This window comes from Pan paniscus, chromosome 13 (genome assembly GCF_029289425.2).
Source record: "Pan paniscus chromosome 13, NHGRI_mPanPan1-v2.0_pri, whole genome shotgun sequence".
NCBI classification, from domain to species: Eukaryota; Metazoa; Chordata; class Mammalia; order Primates; family Hominidae; genus Pan; species Pan paniscus.
In genome coordinates, this window is record NC_073262.2 from 135292305 (window position 1) to 135315187 (window position 22883).

Genomic DNA, 22883 nt, shown 5'->3' on the forward strand with positions numbered 1-22883 from the left:
CTTGAGTCAGTAGCCATCTCCTTACTTCTCAGCCCCCCTGTTTGGACTGTACTCTTTGCAGGGCAGGAAGTTTGCCTTGCCTATTGCTATAGGCCCAGCATGCTGCGTGGCATGTAGCAGGCAACCTTGCATGTTGGTTTCACAAGGACATGCCAGGTTTGTTAAAGCAGACAGATGGGCAAGGCAGGATCATTACCACTGATGTCAGAGACTTCTGCGTACTCCACCATGAGAGCCTGAGGGGCCAGCTCTGAAAGTGGAGACTGGCTGGGTGTGATGGCTCACCCCTGTAATCCCAGCACTTTGGGGGACCGAGGCGGGTGGATCACCTGAGGTCGGGAGTTCGAGACCAGCCTGACCAACATGGAGAAACCTCGTCTCTACTAAAAATACAAAATTAGCTGGACAAGGTGGTGCATGCCTGTAATCCCAGCTATTTGGGAGGCTGAGGCAGGAGAATTGCTTGAAACCGGGAGGTGGAGATTGCAGTGAGCCGAGATCGTGCCACTTGCACTCCAGCTTGGGCAATAAGAGCGAAATTCCACCTCAAAAAAAAAAAAAAAAAAAAAAAAAAAAAGAAAAGAAAAGAAAAGAAAAGAAAGGAAAGTGGAGACAGCAGAGCTTGTGAGAATATCTTTCTCACTGGAAGAGAGAGAGGTCACTCCCCAGGGCCCTCCTTTGACTGAGCAATAGGAAAAACAACACACCAATTAGTCTTGCCTAGGCCCTGGAGGCTGTGTGATCTAACGGAATTTGGACTCGAACACTAGGCAAGTAACTGAACCTCACTGAGCCTCCATTTTCTCACCTGTAAAATGGGCATGATGGTGACCTACCTGGCAGATTCCACGCCTGCCATATATTTAGTGCTCAGGACACATGGGTTCCTCTCTCTCCCCTCCCTCCCTCCACTACTGTAACTCTGTCTCCTCCTGCGCCCTGAGTCTCTACAGTTAGGTCCAAGAGTCTCAGGCCAGGGTAGCCCAGAAGTGCTCAGTCCTGGCTGCTGTCTTGGCCACAAGTGCAGATGCCCATGGACCCATGTTCTCTGTTATTTTGAGACCCCTTTTCTGACCAGCCCAGGGGAATTTCTGCCCGTCTGCTGGCTCACTTGCATGCTCCTGGCGGCTGCCAGTTACTGAATGTGGCCTGACAGCTGTGGTTTTGTCGCTGCTCAGATTTCTCCTTGCTCACTCTGCCTGTCCACGAGGCCAGATGCTGGCACATCACTGCCCACTTGGACTGACAGTACTATACAAGAATGATGCCTTCTGGGTCCTGTGATGGCGGTGGGGCTCTCGGGAGCCAATTCAGAATTCTACAATTTAGAAGGGCTGGGCGTGGTGTCTCATGCCTGTAATCCCAACACTTTGGGAGGCCAAGGCAGGAGGATTGCTTGAGCCCACGACTTCAAGACCAGCCTGGCCAACACGGCAAAGCCTCATTTCTACAAACAAATACAAAAAAATTTAGTCAGGCATGGTGATGGGCACCTGTAGTCCCAGCTACAAGGAAGGCCGAGGCAGGAGGGTTACTTGAGCCTGGGAAGTCAAGACTGCAGTGAGCTGAGATCACACCACCGCACTCCAGCCTGGGCGACAAAGCAAGATTCTACAACTTAGTGAGGCATTAAGGATGAGACCTCAGGAGGGGTCAATTTTTTGTTTTCTTCCACTCCTTCCCAAAACCAGTGGCTTTTGGCATTCTGCCATGGGGTGTTGAGCATGTATATTGCTGTTGCCATCTTGTTATTAGTAGTATTTTTTCTTTTTCTTTTCTTTTTTTTTTTTTTTTGAGACAGGGTGTTGCTCTGTCACCCAGGTTGGAGCGCAGTGGCACAATCTCAGCTCACTGCAACCTTCGTCTCCCAGGCTCAAGCGATTCTCATGCTTCAGCCTCCTGAATAGCTGGAATTACAGGCGCATGCCACCACGTCCAGCTACTTTTTGTATTTTTGGTAGAAGTGGGGTTTTATCATGTTGGGCAGCCTGGTCTCGAACTCCTGAGCTCAAGCTATCTGCCCACCTTGGCCTCCCAAAGTGCTGAGATTACAGGTGTGAGCCACTGCACCTGGCCTCTATTTTTCTTTACAGAGGTAATCAAGTTAAAGCTGTTGCCTTGTTGGTTTTTTACTTATTTTTATTTTTGTAGAGACAGAATCTTGCTCTGTCACTCAGGCTGGAGTACAGTGACGTGATTATAACTCACTGCAGCCTCAAATTCCTGGACTCAAGCGATCCTCCCACTTCAGCCTCCCGACTAGCTGGAACTATAGGCACAGGCCACCATGCTTGGCTAGCTGTTGCCTTTTTGAAGGGCAATTTGGTAGACGGTTAAAATTAAAAATTGTATTTGTATTAGTTATTTATGGTTATGTTAACAAATCACACCAGGACTTAGTGGCTTAAAACGATGATTAATATTTATTATCTCACACAGTTTGGGGCCAGGAATTTAGAAGCAATTTGGCTGGGTAGTTGGTTTGGGCTCAGGGTCTCTCATGAGGCTGCAGTCAAAATGTCAGCTGGGGCTACAGTCATCTGAAGGCTTGACTGAGCCTGGGAGACCTGCTTCCAACATGACTTACTCCTGTGATTGATGCTGGCTATTGGCAGGAGGCCTCAGTTGCCTGCCATGTGAACCTCTCCATGAGGCTGCTTGAGTGTCCTCACAACATGGCAGCTGGCTTCCCCCAGAGCAAGTGATACGAGAGAGTAAAGGGCAAGCCTTTTAAGACCTAGCTTCCTGAATCACACTCTGCTATCTACTAGTCACATAGGTCAGCCCTATTGGCAAAAGTCATTAGGAGCCATCTTGGAGGCTGGCTACTTTGGAATCAGAGTTCTTAATTGCAAGTAATAGAATCTAAGCCAGACTGATTTAAGCAGAAAAGGAATTGATTGAAAAGACATGGAGGAGTCCCCAGAAGCACCAGCAGGGCTGGGGGGTGCAGGCTAAGGAAGCAGGCAGGAGGCCAGGAGGCTGGGACAGCAGCCAAAAGCACACCATGGGAAACAGCTGCTGTCCTGGCTGACAAGCATGCCGTGGTGTCCTGCTTCTTCAGGTCATTTACTTCACATCAGAGTCTGAGGCTGAGCCTAGTCACATGCCCACTTGTCAGGGGTGGGACAGGGGAGTATCTGGGCTTTTTGTGCTCTGTAAGGGGAGGCAAGCTCTGCCAGCCACCAAGATTCTCATTTTCTACAAACATGGGAAAGAATTTCAGTACTTCAACTGAAAGTAATTCACTATTTCAGTTCAGCAGAACTGTCATAAAGAATGGCAGGTGTCCACTGTGGAGATACTCATGAGCTTTGGCCCAGAAATTTATCCTATAAGTAAGAAAAAAAATGAACAAGGATGCATTTAAGGGAATAGTCATTACAGTGTTGTTTGTAATAGCAAAAATACTGGAAACAATCAGCATATCCATCAGCAGGGGATCGGTTCAGTATATTAGGTACATCCACGTAAGCGTGCACTGCTAGGCAGCCACTAAAAAAACATGGATGCCACCAAGACATCTTGTTTCTTGGAAACAGGCCAGGAGCAGAACAGCACGCATAGTAATGCTCAGGTGTTTTGTTTTGTTTTGTTTTTTAGTTGGGAGGAATAAAACCATGTGTATTTGTCCTTTCTCACATTGCTATAAAGAACTACCTGAGGTTGGGTAAGTTATAAACAAAAGAGGTTTAATTGGCTCACGGTTCCACAGGCTATATAGGAATTATGGCTGGGGCAGGCCTCAGGAAACTTACAATCATGGAAGAAGGTGAAGGGGACGCCAGCACAAAGCAGGAAATGCTACAGACTTTCAAACAACCAGGTCTCCTGAGGACTCTATCATGAGAATAGCAAGGTGGAAGTCCGTCTCCATGATTCAATCACCTCCCACCAGGCCCCTCCTCCAATATTAGGAACTACAATTCAACATAAGATTTGGGTGGGGACACAGAGCCAAACCATATCACTATCTCTCTACCCAAGTAGACTGTAAGCTTTATGAGGTGGGTGATCAGGTGGATTTGGGGGCAATCATTGAATCTCCAACACTTAGTGGTACTGAGAATGAAGGAAAATGCCATACTTGTTTTTTTGATTGTTTGTTTGTTTTTGAGACAGAGTTTTGCTCTTGTTGCCCAGGCTGGAGTGCAGTGGCATGATCTTGGCTCACCACAACCCCCGCCTCCTGGGTTCAAGCAATTATCCTGCCTCAGCCTCCCGAGTAGCTGGGATTACAGGCATGCACCACCATGCCCAGCTAGGTTTTTTTTTTGTTGTATTTTTAGTAGAGACAGAGTTTCTCCATGTTGGTCAGGCTGGTCTTGAACTCCCAACCTCAGGTGATCCACCCGCCTCAGCAGGCGTGAGCCACTGCGCCGAGCCCTTTTTTTTTTTTTTTTCACTCTGTTGCCCAGGCTGGAGTGCAGTGGCACGATCTCGGCTTACCACAACCTCTGCCTCCCAGGTTCAAGTGATTCTCCTGCCTCAGCCTCCCGAATAGCTGGGATTACAGGTGCCCGCCACCACGCCCAGCTAATTTTTGTGATTTTAGTAGAGACGGGGTTTCATCATATTGGTCAGGCTGGTCTCGAACTCCTGACCTCAGGTGAGCCACCCGCCTTGGCCTCCCAAAGTGCTGGGATTAAAAGTGTGAGCCACCGCGCCTGGCTGGAAAATGCCGTACTTGTTAACGCATGCAACATTTTTGGGGAGACCACACAAGAAATTGATGGAAGGAGAACCTGAGGGTGCTGGATAGGTCTTGCGGCAGGGAGGATTTAAATTTTTTCCTTTATACGTTTTTGAACTCTAAAAACTATAAAACCATAAACACGTATTGCTTCAGTACTACAATGACTACTACTACTACCACCACCACCACCACAATTGTTAATAACTATTAATAAAAAAGAGAGGGGGCTGGGCGTGGTGGCTCACGCCTGTAACCCCAGCACTTTGGGAGGCCAAGGTAGGTGAATCACCTGAGGTCAAGAGTTTGAGACCAGCCTGGCCAACATGGTGAAACCCTGTCTCTACTAAAAATACAAAAATTATCCGGGCATGGTGGTACATGCCTGTAATCCCAGCTACTAGGGAAGCTGAGGCAGGAGAATTGCTTGAACCCTGGAGGCGGAGGTTGCAGTGAGCCAAGATCGTGCCACTGCACTCCAGCCTGGGCAACAGAGTGAGACTCCATCTCAAAAATAAATAAATAAATAAATAATAAATTAAAAAGAGAGGGGAATGTCTGGCCACAAAGAAAACAAGAAGAGCAGTTGAACATTCATGTGGGAACCCTCTGGGACAGCAGAACTATGAAACCCTAAAGATGGAAAATACTCAGATAAAAATTAATAACATTTTGGGATGCATCATGGGACATTAGGTGAAATGATACATTTATTGTATTCCAAGGTTTTTTTAAAAAATGATTTAATGTCTCATACATTCAGAGGTTGGAAATGAGAAAAGAATTAAAAATATGCAATTACTTTTATAATAAAAAAGTTTTTCAAACATAGAAAGTGGATTTCTTTTCATAGTTATTGTCTGCATAACCTTTCTTGTTTGTTCAGTTCTCTGGTACAATTATCTTTTTTTTTTTTTCCACCCAGGCTGGAGTACAGTGGCATAATCATAGCTCACTACATCATCAAACTCCTGGACTCAAAAGATCCTTCCACCTCAGACTCCCAAGTAGCTGAAACTACAGGTGTGTTCCACCACACCCGGCTAATTTAAAAACATTCTCTTTATTTATTTAGAGACAGTCTTGCTCTGTTGCCCAGGCTGGAGTGCAGTGGCACGATCTCGGCTCACTGCAACCTTCGCCTCCCACGTTCGAGTGATTCTCACGCCTCAGCCCCCAAGTAGCTGGGATTACAGGCTCGCACCACCACGCCTGGCTAATTTTTGTATTTTTAGGAGAGACGGGGTTTCCCCATGTTGGCCAGGCTGGTCTCAAACTCCTGGCCTCACTAAGTGCTGGGATTACAGGCGTAAGCCACTGTGCCTGGCCTAAAAACATTTTTTTTTTTTTTTAGAGATGAGGTCTTACTATGTTGCCCACACTGGTCGGGAACTCCTGGCCTCAAGCAATCCTCCTGCCGCAGCCTCTCAAGCAGCTGGCATTACAGGTGCGAGCCACCAAGCATGGGGAACACAGTTCAATCCATAACAATGATGTTCTAGCTACTGTTGCTATTAACAAATTACCCCAAAACATAGTGGCTTAAAACACCCATTTTATGATGCTGATGGATTTGGTGGATCAGGAATTCAGAGAAGGCACAGTAAGGATGCTTGTCCCTGCTTCATGATGTCTTAGGCTTTGACATCTGAGGGTGACTAGACAGCTCAGGGCTGGGATCACCTGGTGAGATTTTTCACTCAGACGTCTGGTTGTTGATGCTGTCAGCTGGGACCTCAGTTGGGGTTAGTGATGGGACAACAATGTGGGCCTCTCCATGTGGTTTATGCTTCAGGCAGCTTCAGGGACTGCCAAACTGTTTTTGCTTCAAACAAGACTGTTTCAGGAAACAAGGTGAAAGGCATATCACCTCATGATCTAGCACTGAAGTCATGTCATTTTACTTCTACCACTTTCTATTGGTGATAGGGTCCAAGGGACTGGGAATTAGACTCTACCTCTAGAAAGGATAGTGAAGGTGCTAGAAAAGTAAGTCAAATGGAAGATATTGTTGCAGCCATCTTTAGAAAAATACAATCTGTCACAGGTGATGACCCCTGGCAATTTTTTTTTTGAGACAGGATCTTGCTGTGCTGCCCAGGGTGGAGTGCAGTGGTGTGATCCCAGCTCACTGCAGCCTTGACCTCCCAGGCTCAAGCAATCCTCCTGCCTCAGCCTCCCAAAGTGCTGGGATTACAGGTGTGAGCCACCTCGCCCAGCTATGTGCTCATAACAAATTAAACTTGTTTTGGATTAAACTCCTTACCCTCCTCCCATCCTCAAATGATCTATTATTCTCAACTTCTGTTTCTATCAGAGGTGTACTACGGCTAAAACTTTATTATCCCTGACAAAAGCATGCATCAATCTACGTTGTAATTTAATACCACTATTTAGTGAAACACTGGAAAGACAGAGTTACTAAAAGGAGAAAAGGAAAGCACCCTTCCTGAAGAGTAGATAATCAAGAATCGATTGGGTTTTATTGGTGTTTGTTGAGCATTTACTGTGTGTCAGGGCAATACCAGCTGCAGAGGTTGCTGGATGGAATAATGCAACACTCACAATGGTTAAAAGCTGGGATTTTCTTCAGCTTTTTTTTTTTTTTTTTTTTTTTTGAGACAGGGTCTCACTCTATCACCCAGGCTGGAGTGCAGTGGCACACAATCTCAGTTCACTGTAACCTCTGCTTCCCAGGCTCGAGTGATCCTCCCACCTCAGCCTCCCAAGTAGCTGGAACTACAGTTCTACATTATCATGCCCAGCTACTTTTTTTTGTATTTTTAGTAGAGATGGGGTTTCACCATGTTGGCCAGGCTGGTCTTGAACTCCTGAACTCAGGTGATCTGACTGCCTCAGCCTCCTAAAGTGCTGGTATTACAGGCGTGAGCCATCGTGCCTGGCCACTTGTATATATTTGTCTCAAGTTGCAGAACTGTGCACTAAAAGTGCTAAATTTTATTGTGTGCAAATTATATCTTAATTTAAAAAAATATATGTATAGGCAATGTACAGGTGGCATGGCATCAGAGAGGTGGCATGACAAGTTGGTTAGGGACATGGGTTCTACAATTTGCCAGCCTGGGCTTGGAAATCCTGGTTGAGATTTGGATATGGTAAGCACTTCTCTCAAAAGCCTGGTTGGATTGCTCCATAGCGCTCTTACTAGGATCACATGAGACAGTGCAAGGTGGTCAGTACATAACAAGTATTAGTATTACTTTTTTCCTTAAAAATAACAGCTCAAGGGGTAAATTCTCTGGTCTAATGGAGGCACAGAGGCAGTAACACATGGACTGGCAGGAGTTGCAGGTTGGGGAGAAGTGGGTAAGTGTTGGGAACGGCATTGCAGCAGGATGGAACAGCATGTGCAAAGGTTAAAACATAATGTCATGTTTACGAATCTTTCAACATGGGCCTATCTGGAGCACTTAGTTCAGGGGGAAGATCAAGGAGAAGAGAACAACATGGATGATGGGTAGAGTTCTTTTTGATTGTTTGTTTTAGATACAGGGTCTTGCTCTTTTGCCCAGGCTGGAGTGCAGTGGCATGATCATAGCTCATTGTAGCTTTGTATTCCTGGGCTGGTGATCCTCAGCCTCCCAAGTAGCTAGGACTGCAGGTGCATGCCACCACGGCTGGCTAATTATTATGTATTTATTTTTTTTTAGAAATGGGATCTCTCTATGTTTTCCCAAGCTATGGGGGTAGAATTCTGCAGAATGGGACTGTGAAGGGCTCCTTTGAGTTTCTGTATTTCTAACAAGTCTCCACGTGATGTTGATGCTACTGTACCACTTTGAGCGGTAAGGGTATAAAAGTCAAGGGAAGAAAGTGTTTCAGAAGGCCGGGAGCGGTGGCTCATGTCTGTAATCCCAGCACTTTGGGAGGCCGAGGTGGGCGGATCACCTGAGGTCGGGAGTTCAAGACCAGCCTGATCAATATGGAGAAACCCCGTCTCTACTAAAAATACAAAATTAGCCGGGCGTGGTGGCATATGCCTGTAATCTCAGTTACTTGGGAGGGTGAGGCAGGAGAATCGCTTGAACCTGGGAGGCGGAGGTTGCGGTGAGCGGAGATCACGCCATTGCACTCCAGCCTGGGCAACAAGAGCGAAACTGTCTCAAAAATAAATAAATAAATAAATAAATAAATAAATAAAGTGTTTCAGAAAGTAGGAAGTGGCCAATCATATTGAAGACAGGGAAACACGAAGTCAAGATGAGGACTGAAAGACTCCAGTTATCAACCTGTAGGATGGGGTGTTCTTAGGGCAAGCAGTAGGCAGATAGGAAAGGACAGAAGCCACATCGGTGTGGTTGATGATTGCATGCCAGGTGTGGAAGTGGAGAAAGTGCATATAAACAATTCTTTGGTGCAGCTTGGCTTTGAAAGGGAACAGGGTCGCAGGAGGGAGAATTGGTGTTTTTGATTGTTTGTTTGTTTATTTGTTTTTTTCGAGACGGATTTTCACTCTTGTTGCCCAGGCTGGCATGCAGTGGCGCGATCTTGGCTCACCGCAATCTCAGCCTCCCGGGTTCAAGCGATTCTCCTGCCTCAGCCACCCAAGTAGCTGGGATTACAGGCATGCGCCACCATGCTCGGCTAATTTTGTATTTTTAGTAGAGACGGGGTTTCTCCATGTTGGTCAGGCTGGTCTCAAACTCCCAACCTCAGGTGATCCGCCGCCTCAGCCTCCCAGAGTGCTGGGATTACAGGCGCGAGCCACTGCCCGGCCGAGAATTGGAGGTTTTTGTTTTTGTTTTAGACGGAGTCTTGCTCTGTCGCCAGGCTGGAGTGCAGTGGCGCGATATCGGCTCACTGCAACGTCTGCCTCCCCAGTTCAAGCGATTCTCCTGCCTCAGCCTCCCGACTAGCTGCGACTGCAGGTGCGTGCCACCACGCCCGGCTAAATTTTTTTTTGTATTTTTAGTAGAGACGGGGTTTCACCGTGTTAGCCAGGATGGTCTGGTCTCGATCTCCTGACCTCGTGATCCGCCCACCTCCGCCTCCCAAAGTGCTGAGATTACAGGCGTGAGCCACTGCGCCCGGCATGAGAATTGGAGTTTTTAACATTCCATTTTAAGATGGGAGACACAAGTAATCTTTAAAGCTGACAGGAAGGATCCTGTAGGAAGGAAGAAGTTGGAGACACAGGCAAGAATGGGATGCCTAAGGATAGAGTTGCTAGATTTAGCAAACACAGGACGCCCAATTAAATTTGAATTTCAGAAAAACAACGGTTTTTCAGTGTGTGCCCCAAATATTGCTGGGTGTCTTGTATTTTATCTGTCAATTCCAAAATAGTTCATCTCTAGGTAAAAGGGTTATAGCCCCAGATGTCCTAGGAAGGAATCAGAGCTCTCAAGTCCTTTCCAGCTGTCCCAGTACAACACTCTGGAATGAATTCCCAGTTCTACCAGAACTGTTAACAAGTAGAGAAACTGCTTTGAATTTCACCTTTTGCGGCTTTCCCATTGGCTCTAGGATGGCAACTGCGAAGAAAAATGCCGGACTAAAAGCTGTGGAAAAGTTCTAATTTGGAAAACCAGCCCGCAAGTGATGCAGAGGCTTTTGAACTGCAAAAGAGCTCTGGGCGTACAGGACAGTGAGTCACAGGGTGCCTGGTCCGGGCCCAACCTTGGACACCAACACCACTCAACTCAAGGGCAGGTACCCGGCTGCTGCCAAGGGGTCAGCGGGAGCCTGCGCACTGCCACGGCCCCGCCCTCTTCCAACCTTTCATCCGGGTCTCGGGCAGGGGCGTGTCTGGGCAGAGGGGCGGGTGGTGGCGGAAAGGAAGGATGTCGTGGGAGACTGGAGAGTGGGGAGGGAAGCGGGAAGGGGCGGGGGCGGAGCAGGGGGCGTGGCGGAGCGGGAGCGCGGTCACGTGACGTGCGTGGCGACGTGTCGGCCATCTTGTGTTGTTGAGGCTGAGGACTGACTGGGGTTCTGAGACTCCCTGTCCCGGACCGCAGGTAACCAGCCATTCCGTGTCGCTCCCCTGCCCGGCTCTGCTCCGCGCCCCGGCCCCGCCGCCGCGTCCCGGGCCGCCTGTGTCTCCGGTCCGCGCTCGCGCCCCTGCCCCTCCTGCCCGAGCTGGCCCGGCCGCATGGACACCCACAGGCCGCTCCGGCCGGCTTGGGCCGTCAGGCGACGGGACAGGTCAGGTGCAGGGCCGGAGGGAGCCTCCTCCTGGGCGAGGGGCGCTGAGGGCCCTGGCGCGTCACGGCCGCGAGGAGCCGAGGAGCCCCTAGGCCAGGGCCTCTTGGCGTTGCGAGGGAAGCCGAACAAGGCAGGAGGGTTGTGGGGTGGGCAGTGTCAGGCCGGCTTGCTCGGAGCTGGAGGGCTCGCCTTCCTCTGCTTGCTTCTCCGGGCCAGACACCCGCCCAGTCTCGGGGTGGCCCGGTAACAGCTGCTGCGGCCAGACAGCTGCTCCTGCCGGCTCTCCTGTCCACACCTGGTCCCTGGGAGGCGCGCTCCTGCCTTCCCCACAGAGCATCTGGACGGAGGAGACTCCTTCCGTGGCGAGAGTACTGGGTCTGGACCAGGCCTGAGGCGAGGTGCAGCCACCATGATCGGAACCTTGGGACCGAGGCTGGGAAAGTAGAGCCCATGGCAGCCTTGGGGACCCAAATGTTCACATCAGGTTGAAATGGGCATTATCCTTAAGTGTCAGCAGTTTCCAAAAGCACTCTGAATACTTGTTTTGCGACTGAAACATAAATCAAGCGAACAGGGAATGGGGGCATGAAAGAAGCAGAGCGTATGACCGTGTTTGGGAAGCAATAACGTTGCTTTGCAGTTAATTATTTAGTACTGTGTTTTTTATTTTGTTGTTTTCGTTTTCCTGCAAGTCAAAGCACTTAAACACACGTAGTCTCTCTGTAAGAAAGGTAAGTATTCCAGTTTAACTTGCAAGAAATTGAGTATGGGGCTAGAAGCTGTGAACAGCTTCCTTTCTAGAGCTACATACATTGAATTAAGGCAGTTTTGATTCCCAATGTTGTGCCTGGGGAAGGTATTCTTTCCTTATATAGTATTTCCTTTTTAGAATCAAATGACTTCCTAGCTTAGAAAAAAAAATTTTGTCATTCTTTCTGTACATTAATTTTGATCCTTCTAATATTTGTAGCTTTGGCCTTATTTTGTCCATTTTGCCTAGAACACAAATACTTTCTCTTATTCATTGATGGTTTTACGTGTTTTACTAGTTGGTGTAGCAGTTTCTGATGTGCTCAAACTGGAATATGTACTTTGCTTTTACATCAGATGTTGACATCAGAAGAGGACACTAGAAAAGTATTTAAAAGTGGCACGTAACTGGAAAAATGTCACATGATGTTTCTTTCGAAATTTAACATCAAGGAATACACTGGTGATGGTAGTGCTTCACCAGAAAGGAGAGGGCTTCATGACTTTGTGGTACCTGACAGCATTTGAGACTCTTGAGGCTGGGGAGGGAGAAGGAACCATGTGCTCCCATTCATTTGTTTATTCATTCATACATTCATTTATTTGACAGATACCCTGTTGAGCACTTACTACACTGTTAAGTACTGGGAGCAAAACAGACCAAACAATTCCTGTCTGTATGGAATTCATTTCTAGACAGATAAATAGGTAAAATACTTGATGTAGTGGTAAGCGATGTGAAAGAAAAAAATGAGTCAGGGAGATAGAATAATAGGGGTTTGGGGAGGGGTTAATCTTAAGTGCCCTGAGAAGGCCTCATGGAGAAGCTAACACTGGAGGAAAAACCCAACAGAGGTGAAGGTGCTGTTTCTTTAGCTATACTGGGGTAAAAGTGCTCTAGGCTAGGGAGCAGCAAGAGCAAAGACCCAGAGACAAAAGCTTAGGAGCGATTCAGGAGTAGACCGGGAAAAGCATGGAGGCTAGCCTAGGCTGAGAGGCTAGGGTGAGTGGGAGACTGGTGGGAGATGTGTGTACTTACTGTTTGGTACTAAGATGAGATGGATTATTTGCTATCCTGAATTCTTTTTTCTTATCTCTTGTGATTCTTGGAAAGGGAAATCAGATTCTGGAAATTTGGGCCAGCAGCCAGCCTCCCCAACCCCCTTAACTCCCCTCCCCATCCGCTAATTTGGAAAAATTTAGGATGCTCAATATTTCAGGAAATTATAATGAATTATCTTTCTCAAAAGTAAACGTTTTAAAATGAGATTGATGATAAACTGCTTGAAAGTACTTTTCAAAAGCAATTGCTTTACAAGAAGGAGGCTCTTTGGAGATTTCAGGATATTTGAAAATGTAGGGAAATTAGAAATTTTCCTTTCACATTTAGACACATGATTAAGGAACATACCAGGAAGAAAGGTGGAAACAATGTATTAACTCAAATTATCCTTAATCTGGTTGGTAAAGAATTTTTCTTAATACTGTGCTGTCCAGCCCGGAGACTCTTCCTCTAATTCATGTGTGTATCCTTTACATTTTACACGTGTAGAACTTTTTGTGCTGAGTTTTTTATTCCTCCACTTTTACCTTTCAGACTAGTTCTCTAGTCTGATACTTAATAGACATATTTTTTTGCAAAAAACATTTTCTGATTTCCTTCCAGTTTATCTCCATATTCTTTTTACTGAGCTTTCATAAATGTCCTCTTTCATTTTAGTTCAGCTGAGGAATTTTAATATTTTGGTTTTGAAATGCTTTTGCTGGTGAGATGCATATGTGAAAAACACTTTGGAGTAGGTTTGCCTCAAAATCATGAGAAGATGGAAATTACAAGGTCAGTGTGTGAATGCAACTCCTTGGCTAAAAGGGAGGCATAGTGATGGTAGTGATGAGGTAGTGTTTTAACTAATTGCCTTTCTTCCTCTTGTTTTTCTATTGTGTTTTTGAAATGACATTTCCAAATTATGTCTTTGATGTCATATCAGCTCATTTGTTTTCATGACTCTGCATTTTAATACTCCATATTGTCTCTTCTGTTTTTGTTGACCTTCACATTGGAAGATGACACTGTTGATAGTGATTGCTATCTGGGAGAACCTTTTTGGGTAAAAAGATTACTACTGTCGCTTTTATGATTGCCCTTCTGTAGGATCTTTGACTTGTGCCATTTTCAAATTCTGACTTTGTTTGCAGTTCTCCATTAGCCCCTGCTGATTAAATTTCCCATACTTTCTGTTTTATTCTATTTCTTATAGATTATAGTGGGACCAGTCTCATTAGGTTGAATCTACAGCCTATGTTGGTGTTAACCCAGGTCTCTTAGAGGCAAGTTAAATGTCCATTTTCCTTCAGTTTAAATTACCATGGCATATTGTTTGGTCATTGTTGTAAAAGTCTGAACTCAAGCTTTTTTTCACTGCTTGATTCCCACTAGGGTTTTGTGGTGATAAAGTCCTATGGTTTTTGCATGGGAGAGTATTTAAGAATAAAAGGAAAAATATATAAAATGAAAAAGAAATAGAAGTTTAAAATAAGATTAAAAAGTCCTAGAGTTTCCATTCATTTTTAATACTTTGAAAAATTACATCTCTTTAAAACTAGAGATTTTTATTTCATGTATAAACTTGCTTATAGTTAGCATTGCAGTGTTTCTTGACCAAATATTGTTTTTACATTTTATTCATGCTCTCAGATGAATGAGAAATATACTAAATTAATTATGTAGGAATGTAAAGTGATACCTTTATTGAATTGCCTATAGTTTTGTGTGAGGTTGAAAGCAGAGAGAGGTTTGAAAAACAAAGAATGTTCTCTTAATTGACCAAACTTCATTTTATAAAAGTATTTCAAAGTATTACATACTTCCATACTTTAAGTAAATAAGGAACACAATTTTATATTTTCTTGTTAACTATGGGGTTTCATTAAGCTTAATTATTATTATTATTTGAGATGGAATCTCACTGTGTTGCTCAGGCTACAGTGCAGCGGCCTGATCTTGGCTCACTACAGCCTGTGATAGATCAAGACCCTGTCTCCTGGGGGTTTGGGGTTGCAGTGAGCCGTGATTGCACCGCTGTGCTCCAGCCTAGGTGATAGAGCAAGACTTTCTCCAAAAAAGACAGGGTCTTGCTCTGTCACCTAGGCTGGAGGGCAGCGGTGCAATCACCGCTGACTGTAACCTCAATCTCCCAGGCTCAAGCCATCCTCCTACCTCAGCCTCCTAAGTAACTGGGATTATAGGTCCATGCCACCACATCTGGCCAATATTTTTTGTAGAGATGGGGTCTCACTATGTTGCCTAGGCTGGTCTTAAACCTCTGGTCTCAAGTGATACTCCCGCTTCAGCTTCCCAAAGTGTTGAGATTATAGGCATGAGCCACTGTGCCCCACCAAGAATGCAATTTGAGAAAGTCACATCCACTTCTGATTTAATTTTGCAAAAAAAGTAGCCATGTTATAATGTCCAAAGGTCATCCAACTTTACCCACTGAACTGTGTAATTTTTTAAGGGCAGGAGGAAAGGGAAGAAGAAATGGATAATAAACTCTTCTTTGGCTGGGTGCAGTAGTTTACACCTATAATCCCAGCACTTTGGGAGGCTGAGGTAGGAGGATCACTTGAGCCATGAGACCATCCAGGGCAACAGAGGGAGACCCCCATCTCTAAAAAAGATTTTTAAAAAATTAGCTGAGTATGGTGGTGCACGCCTGTAGTCACAGCTACTCAGGAGGCTGAGCCCAGGAGGTCAAGGCTACAGTGAGCTCTGATTGTACCACTACACTCCAGCTGAGGGAACAAAGCAAGACCCCATTTTGAAAATAACTGGCTGGGTGCAGTGGGCCATGCCTGTAATCCCAGCACTCTGGGAGGCCGAGGTGGGCGGATCACTTGAAGTCAGGAATTTGAGACCAGCTTGGCCAACATGGCAAAACCCTGTGTCTACTAAAAATACAAAAATTAGCTGGGCATGGTGGTGCACACTTGTAATCCTAGCTTCTCGGGAGGCTGAGGCAGGAGACTTGCTTGAACCTGGGAGGCGGAGGTTGCCTTGAGCCCAGATCGTGCCACTGCACTCCAGCCTGGGCAACAGAACGAGACTCTGTCTCCAAAAAAAGAAAAAAAAAAGAAAAAAAACTCTATCTGTCTCTATCTAGTTGCTTTCCTGTAGTTAATGAAATTGTCAACTTTAATTGTTAATTATTGTTCTTTGACTTGTTGGTAGCAGTAAAGCATCATTTGATTTTAGCCAAGAAACTATTTGAAGATACTATACTTCAATTCACTCTTGTCACTTGGAATATCACAAACTTGTGGATTTTTAAGATATTGCCCCAACAGAGCATTAAAGGCAGGTTGTGATTTTGCACACTTGGAGCTTTGCTCCCTGGATATTTTGGCAATGATCATATTTCTGAGGGCTCAGTGATTATTTGCATAGGATGCATATTGCTGTGATGCGGCTTTTGTTTTTCTGTTAGATATATATTTTTTGAGATAAGGTCTCACTCTGTCACCCAGGCTGGAGTGCAGTGGTACAGTTGCAGCTCGCTGCAGCTTTGACCTCCCTGGGCTCAGGTGATCCTCCTACCTCAGCTTCCCGAGTAGCTGGGACTACAGGCATGTGCCACCATGCCTGGCTAATTTTTGTAGAGGTGGGGTTTTGCCATGTTGCCCAGGCTGGTCTTGAATTCCTGGGCTCAATCGATCACCGGCCTTGGCCTTCCAAAGTGTTAGGATTACAGGCATGACCCACTGTGCCTGGCAGTAGGTTTTAAAAGTTAATACCAAGTCCCTATAATGGGGTTTTGAATGAAAACCCCAAATAATGACTTCCCTGAAACCCCATGGTGGTCTTCATTTGACAGCTTCATAAGAATCACTTAGGACTTTTGTTAAAAAATATAGTTTTCAGTCCCACTGTAGAACTACTGAGACTTTCTAGATGTTAGGGAACCTAGTTTATAAATACACCAGGTGATCTACTCTTTTAACAAGGTTTGGAAGCCATTTTCTGCAAAGTATATTTATGATGAAAGATTGTACTTTTAAAGTTTCCTAAGAGGTTGCTGGGTGATTTATATTAATATTTTTATTATTTACAGCGTTAAAAGGATCTGAACAAAGTCTGCTCAAATCTCCTGCTGTGAACCAGCAGAATTTTTGAACAGGTAAGTGTGGAAGGGAAGCACAAAGCCTGAGGGCTTTTGCAAATAGGTAATTTCTGCTTTTAGGTTTTAGTTATTTTTGCCCTATTATTTCTCCTGAGGTTTTGGGTAGTGAGAAGAAACTTCTTCCCTGGTGCCTGTCAGATCCTTTATGAACAGTAAGAGTAATATACCCTTTCTGCATTGACCCTGGTGTGAATTTGTGTCTTAAACTGTCATAATAATTTTTTGTTGGCAAGAAACAAGGAGGAATGCTTTGGAGGCAGGAGTACTGTAAAGAACCAAAGAGCAGTTGACTTCATGAGGGACATGAACCAGAAACTGGGAAGCTTTCAGGAGCCATAGTACTTGTAGATAGCACTTTTTTACCAGCTGGCCAGTGTCCTCTCTTGTCTCTTTTTGTCCTGCTTTAATTGTATTTGTGCTGTCTGACCTTTTCTGCTTTAACGAACACAAACTCATGGTAGCAAATGGCCACTTAATTCTTGGAGCCACATATGAACTTAGGCTCTAGTGCCAGTAGCCAATTGATGCTAGCACAGTGTTCACATTTCAGATTCTTGGGAGGGGGAAATTTGGCTGGTTGAACTTGGTTCAGTTCTTTGTCATTGATCACATTAGTTATGGACATAGGGTTGGAGTCTAGAAGTGCAAGCACAGTTAGCTGAAAGGTCCCACTCCTAATGGTAGGGGCAGGTCTCAGAGAAGGTAGAATGGTGACTGTTCTAGGTGGACTCCCAGAGAAGCTTCTTTTTCCTTTTCTAGCATTCTAGGAAAATGTCCTGTGTATGGCTCTGCGGTTTTGATTTATCTGTTCTAAAGAGTTAACATACATGCCTATCTATCTTTTGGTGAACGAGGCCAGTAGGTCTCACCAAGCATTCTTGTTGAAATTTATTAGTGCTGTTTTTTGTTTGTTTGTTTGTTTTTTAGACAGAGTGTTGCTCTGTCGCCTGGGCTGGAGTGCAGTGGCATGATGTCAGCTCACTGCAGCTTCTGCCTCCCAGGTTCAAGTGATTCTCGTGCCTCAGCCTCCTGAGTAGCTGAGATTACAGGTATTCGCCACCACACCCAGCTAATTTTTAGTAGAAATGGGGTTTTGCCATGTTGGCCAGGCTGGTGTTGAACTTCTGGGCCCAAGTGATCCACCCGCCTTTGCCTCCCAAAGTGCTGGGATTACAGGTGTGAGCCACCACACATGGACTTCTTAGTGCAGTTTTTAAACGAAAATTCTTGGTTTTGGAGGTTCAGAGGAGTGGCTGGGTAAAGGTTTAGCAAGCAGACATAAGCAAAGGAGAAGTTTCATGTGGAAAATTTCATTGGTTATTTCCATTGATTGTTTTTTATAAATTTTAACTTCTGGATATTTTTTATAGTATTAAGCTACACTTGAGTATTAGGAAGCCATATAGAATTCGCAAGGTCCAACTTCATAGACTCTATTCACATTATTAGAGTAGTAGTGGGGACCGTTACTTTTGGGAAAGGATCAGTGAGACAGTATAAACTTTTGGAATAATACATTTTTGTATTCCAGAATTATTAGATAATACTAAAGCAAACTTTTTTAATGGAACATTTTGAAGTCCTGTGTATTTATTTTTATTTTTTTATTTTTGTTGAGACAGAGTTTCACTCTTGCTGCCGAGGCTGGAGCACAATGGCGTGATCTCAGCTCACCGCACCCTCCGCCTCCTGGGCTCAAGCAGTTCTGCCTCAGCCTCCCGAGTAGCTGGGATTACAGGCATGCGCCACCACACCCCGCTAATTTTGTATTTTTAGTAGAGACAGGGTTTCTCCATGTTGGTCAGGCAGGTCTCAAATTCCCGACCTCAGGTTATCCGCCCGCCTCGGCCTCCCAAAGTACTGGGATTACAGGCGTGAGCCACCGTGTGTGGCCTTTATTTTTATTTTTTGAGATGGAGTTTCACTCTTGTTGCCCAGGCTGGAGTGCAATAGCACGATCTTGGCTCACTGCAACCTCTGTTTCCTGGGTTCACGCGATTCTCCTGCCTCAGACTCCCGAGTAGCTGGGATTGCAGGTGTGTGCTACCACACCCGGCTAATTTTTTGTATTTTTAGTAGAGACAGGGTTTCACCATGTTGGCCAGGCTGGTCTGGAACTCCCGACCTCAGGTGATCCACTTACCTCGGCTTCCCAAAGTGCTGGGATTACAGGCATGTGCCACCACACCCAGCCCGTTTATTATTGTTTATAGCTCATATATACTTGGTGACATCTAATTGCTTAACTAATATTTCATTACTTACATTTTGCTATATTAGTATGTCTAGATTTTTGATGCAAAGGCTAGGAATTAATAAAAGTGATTTATTAATGAGTGATATGTCTAATGACAGCCCACAGATGTGACTTATGTTACTTTTTTTCAGCCAGGGTTGTTTTTAGCAGATTGTAGCTGAATTCATTTTTAAGGTAGAAGAGTTCTTTCTCATATTGTACATTTTCTTAAATCTGGGTGTTGACATAAGACATATGCAGAGCTTTGTGAGGTTTAAAAGGATTTCTGCATAATTTGTGTAAAATTGTCACGGGCTGAGCACAGCGTGGCTTACATCCGTAATCCCAGCATGTTGGGAGGTTGAGTCTGGAGGATCACTTGAGCCCAGGAGTTCAAAACTAGTCTGGGAAACATAGGGAGATCATGTCTCTATGAAAATAAAAAAGTTTGGCTGGGCGTGGTGGCTCACGCCTGTAATCCCATCCCTTTGGGAGGCCGAGGCAGGCGGATCACTTGAAGTCAGGAGTTTGAGACCAGCCTGACCAACATGGCGAAACCCTGTCTCTACTAAAAATACAAAAATTAGCCGGGTGTGGTGGCACGTGCCTGTAGTCTCAGCTACTTGGGAGGCTGAGACAGAACATAATCTCTTGAACAAGAGAGGTGGAGGCTGCAGTGAGCCGAGATTGAGCCACTGCACTCCAGCCTGAGTGACAGAGCAAGACTCTGTCTCAAAAAATAAATAAATAAATAAATAAAAATAAATAATTAGCTCGGTGTGGTAATGCATGCCTTGGTCCCAGTTACTTGGGAGGCTCCCTTAGGCCTGGGAGTTTGAGGCTGTACTGAGCCGTGATTGCACCACTGCATCCCTACCTGGGTAACAGAGCAAGACCTTGTCTCAAAAAAAAAAAAAAAAAATTTTTTTTTCACAGGATCTAGGGAATCCCTCTGTGGAAAAAATGGCTTATGGTAAAATTCTCAAATGATGTGGCAATGTTGATGGCATTGTAATTTTTCCTAAAATATTTTGGTTTTGCTAATTTTATTCTTTTCACTAAAAGGAGGAAGAAAGGAGAAGGAGAAATGTTTATATTGTTCAGAAACAGTAGGAAGAATGATAGTAATAGCAATACGTTTTCTTCCTGTAGTGATATTGTGGCTAGTATCTTCTTCGGGAACAAAGCGCCTTTTATTCAAGTTCTCCTGGGCCAGGAGGAAGTCTTGGGAGCTCTGGTCTCTTCATTATTGGTCCTTTGGTTATACAGACTGACAAGGAATTGGCAGAAGTTTGTGAGGTTTAAAATTCCTCCTGTACAACAAGAATTTGGTTGTACAGACTGACAAGGAATTGTCTTGGTACTTTCTACTTGATAAATCATGGCTTAGGTCTTAAAGAGTAGCCATATCCACGGGCTCTCATGATCAGTTTCTTGGGAACTGATGTGTGATGCTGCCCAAACCATGACCAGATGTCTTCAGTGTAACTGGATTAGCAGCCATCCTGCAAGATCAGTGAATCAGAGAGCCTTACTTTAGATCTGGAATCTGACCCTCTTCTTAGCTTTTTGTATTACTTCTACCATTGGGAATTTTTTTTTTTTTTTGAGACAGAGTTTCGCTCTTTCATCCAGGCTGGAGTGAAGTGGCGCCATCTTGGCTCACCGCAACCTCCACCCACTGGGTTCAAGCGATTTTCCTGCCTCAGCCTCCCTAGTAGCTGGGATTACAGGTGCGTGCCACCATGCCTGGCTAATTTTTGTATTTTTAGTAGAGACTGGGTTTCACCATGTTGGCCAGGCTGGTCCCGAACTCTTGACCTCAGGTGATCCACCTGTCTTGGCCTCCCAAAGTGCTAGGATTATAGGTGTGAGCCACCATTCCCAGCCTTTTTGTATTTTTTTTTTAATTAAAAAAAATATTTTTTTTGAGACAAGGTCTTGCTCTGTCCCTCAGGCTGCAGTGCAGTGGTGTAGTCACAGCTCACTGCAGCCTCGACCTTCTCGGGCTCAGGTGATCCTCCCACCTCAGCCTCCTGAGTATAGGAGTACAGGCATACACCACTGCACATGGCTAATTTTTCTATTTTTGTAGAGACTGGTTTTTGCCATGTTGCCCAGGCTGGTCTTGAACTCCTGGACTCAAGCTATCCTCCCGCCTTGGTCTCCCAAAGTGCTAGGATTACAGGCATGAGCCTCCATGTCCAGTATTTGCACCTTTATTAATGAAGTTTCCCATAATGTATTATAAGAACATACACTCTTCCTTAATTGAGGGCAGACTATGTTGTTTAATTGTGTGGTGCAAGGGGGTGGGAGTTTGGGGACAGTGAACAGAATGGGAGATTGAGAAAGGGAAAGAAAAGTGACATTGTACAAAATGAATTCCTCTGAAAATTGCAAGGAACTGGAAAAAAAAAGCAATATTGAGTACCATATCAATATGTAGTGAAAAGCTTGAGGGCTTTTGAACAGTGAGGTGTGGGTTTGATCTTTTGTCACTTGGCCAGGTGCAGTGGCTAACATCTGTAATTCCAGCACTTGCAAGGCTGAGGCAGGTGAATTGCTTGAGTCCAGGAGTTGGAGACCAGCCTGGGCAACATGGCAAAACCTCATTTCTTTAAAAAAAAAAAAAAAAAGTAGCTGGGCATGGTGGCATGGGCCTGTAGTCCTAACTACAGCCTCACTGCAGCCTCTGCCTCCCAGGCTCAAGTGATCCTCCCATTGCACTCCAGCCTGGGTGACAGAATGAGACTCTGTCTCAAAAAAAAAGAAATTTTTTTTCTGGCCAGGTGTGGTGGCTCACACCTGTAATCCCAGCACTTTGGGAAGCCGAGGTGGGTGGATCACCTGAGGTCAAGAGTCGGGACCAGCCTGGGCAACATGGGGAATCCCCATCTCTACTAAAAATACCAAAATTAGCTGGATGTTGGTGGTGGGCACCTGTAATCCCAGCTACGCGGGAGGCTGTGGCATCAGAATCTCTTGAACCTGGGAGGTGGAGGTTGCAGTGAGCTGAGGTTGCACCACTGCACTCCAGTCTGGGTGACAGAGTGAGACTCCATTCCAAAAAAAGAAAAAAAAGTTACTTGTTACATGTAACTTTAGACAGGTTAACCTTTTGGAGCCTAACTATCCTTATCTGTAAAGTATGTCCTGTGGTTATTGTATCAATGAAAAATCTAAATATAATACCTGGCATGCATTAAGTAGGCTCTCAGTGAATGGTGGCTTTTATGATTGCTATTACTATGTAAGTAGGTAAATTTTGATTGCAAAATTTCATCTTTTAAATTGGGTTTTCTTTTTAGATACAGGGTCTTGCTCTGTCATGCAGGCAGCTTGCTGCAGCCTAGAACTCCTGAGCTAAAGTGATTCTCGGGCTTCAGCCTCCAAAGTAACTGGGGCTATACGCGCGGACCATCACACCAAGCCAATTTTTATTGCATTTTACTTTTTAAAATTTTTTCATAGAGGCCGGGCGCGGTGGCTCTTGCCTGTAATCCCCACACTTTAGGAGGCTGAGGCCGGCGGATCACGAGGTCAAGAGTTCAAGACCAGCCTGGCCAACATGGTGAAACCCCGTCTCTACTAAAAATATAAAAATTAGCCGGGTGTGGTGGTGCGGGCCTATAATCCCAGCTACTTGGGAGGCTGAGGCAGGAGAATCCCTTGAACCCGGGAGGCAGAGGTTTCAGTGAGCCGAGATTGCACCACTGCACTCCAGCCTGGGCAACAGAGCAAGACTCTGTCTTGGAGGAAAAAAAATTGTAGAGGTGAAGCCTTAAGCCTGGTCTTGAACTCCTGGGCTCAAGTGATCCTCCCGCCTTGGCTTCTCAAAGTGCTGGGATTAGAGATCTGA

At 45.3% G+C, this 22883-nt stretch overlaps 1 protein-coding gene across 20 annotated transcripts in view; it reads left to right on the forward strand.

The window, feature by feature from the left end:
• Window positions 1-10527: 10527 nt before the first annotated feature.
• The window catches only part of GIGYF2 (GRB10 interacting GYF protein 2), a 160576-nt gene continuing 148220 nt past the window's right edge, over window positions 10528-22883 (forward strand). For 5 of the 20 annotated variants that reach the window (XM_008965731.5, XM_055109222.2, XM_055109218.2 and 2 more), the window contains exons 1-2: window positions 10583-10671; window positions 16717-16782. The gene's annotated coding sequence lies outside the window, so the exon portion shown is untranslated. Of the gene's footprint in view, window positions 10672-13866; window positions 13937-16716; window positions 16783-22883 lie in introns of all 20 variants that reach the window. The other 15 variants (XM_055109223.2, XM_055109224.2, XM_055109220.2 and 12 more) reach the window with 11 other exon arrangements.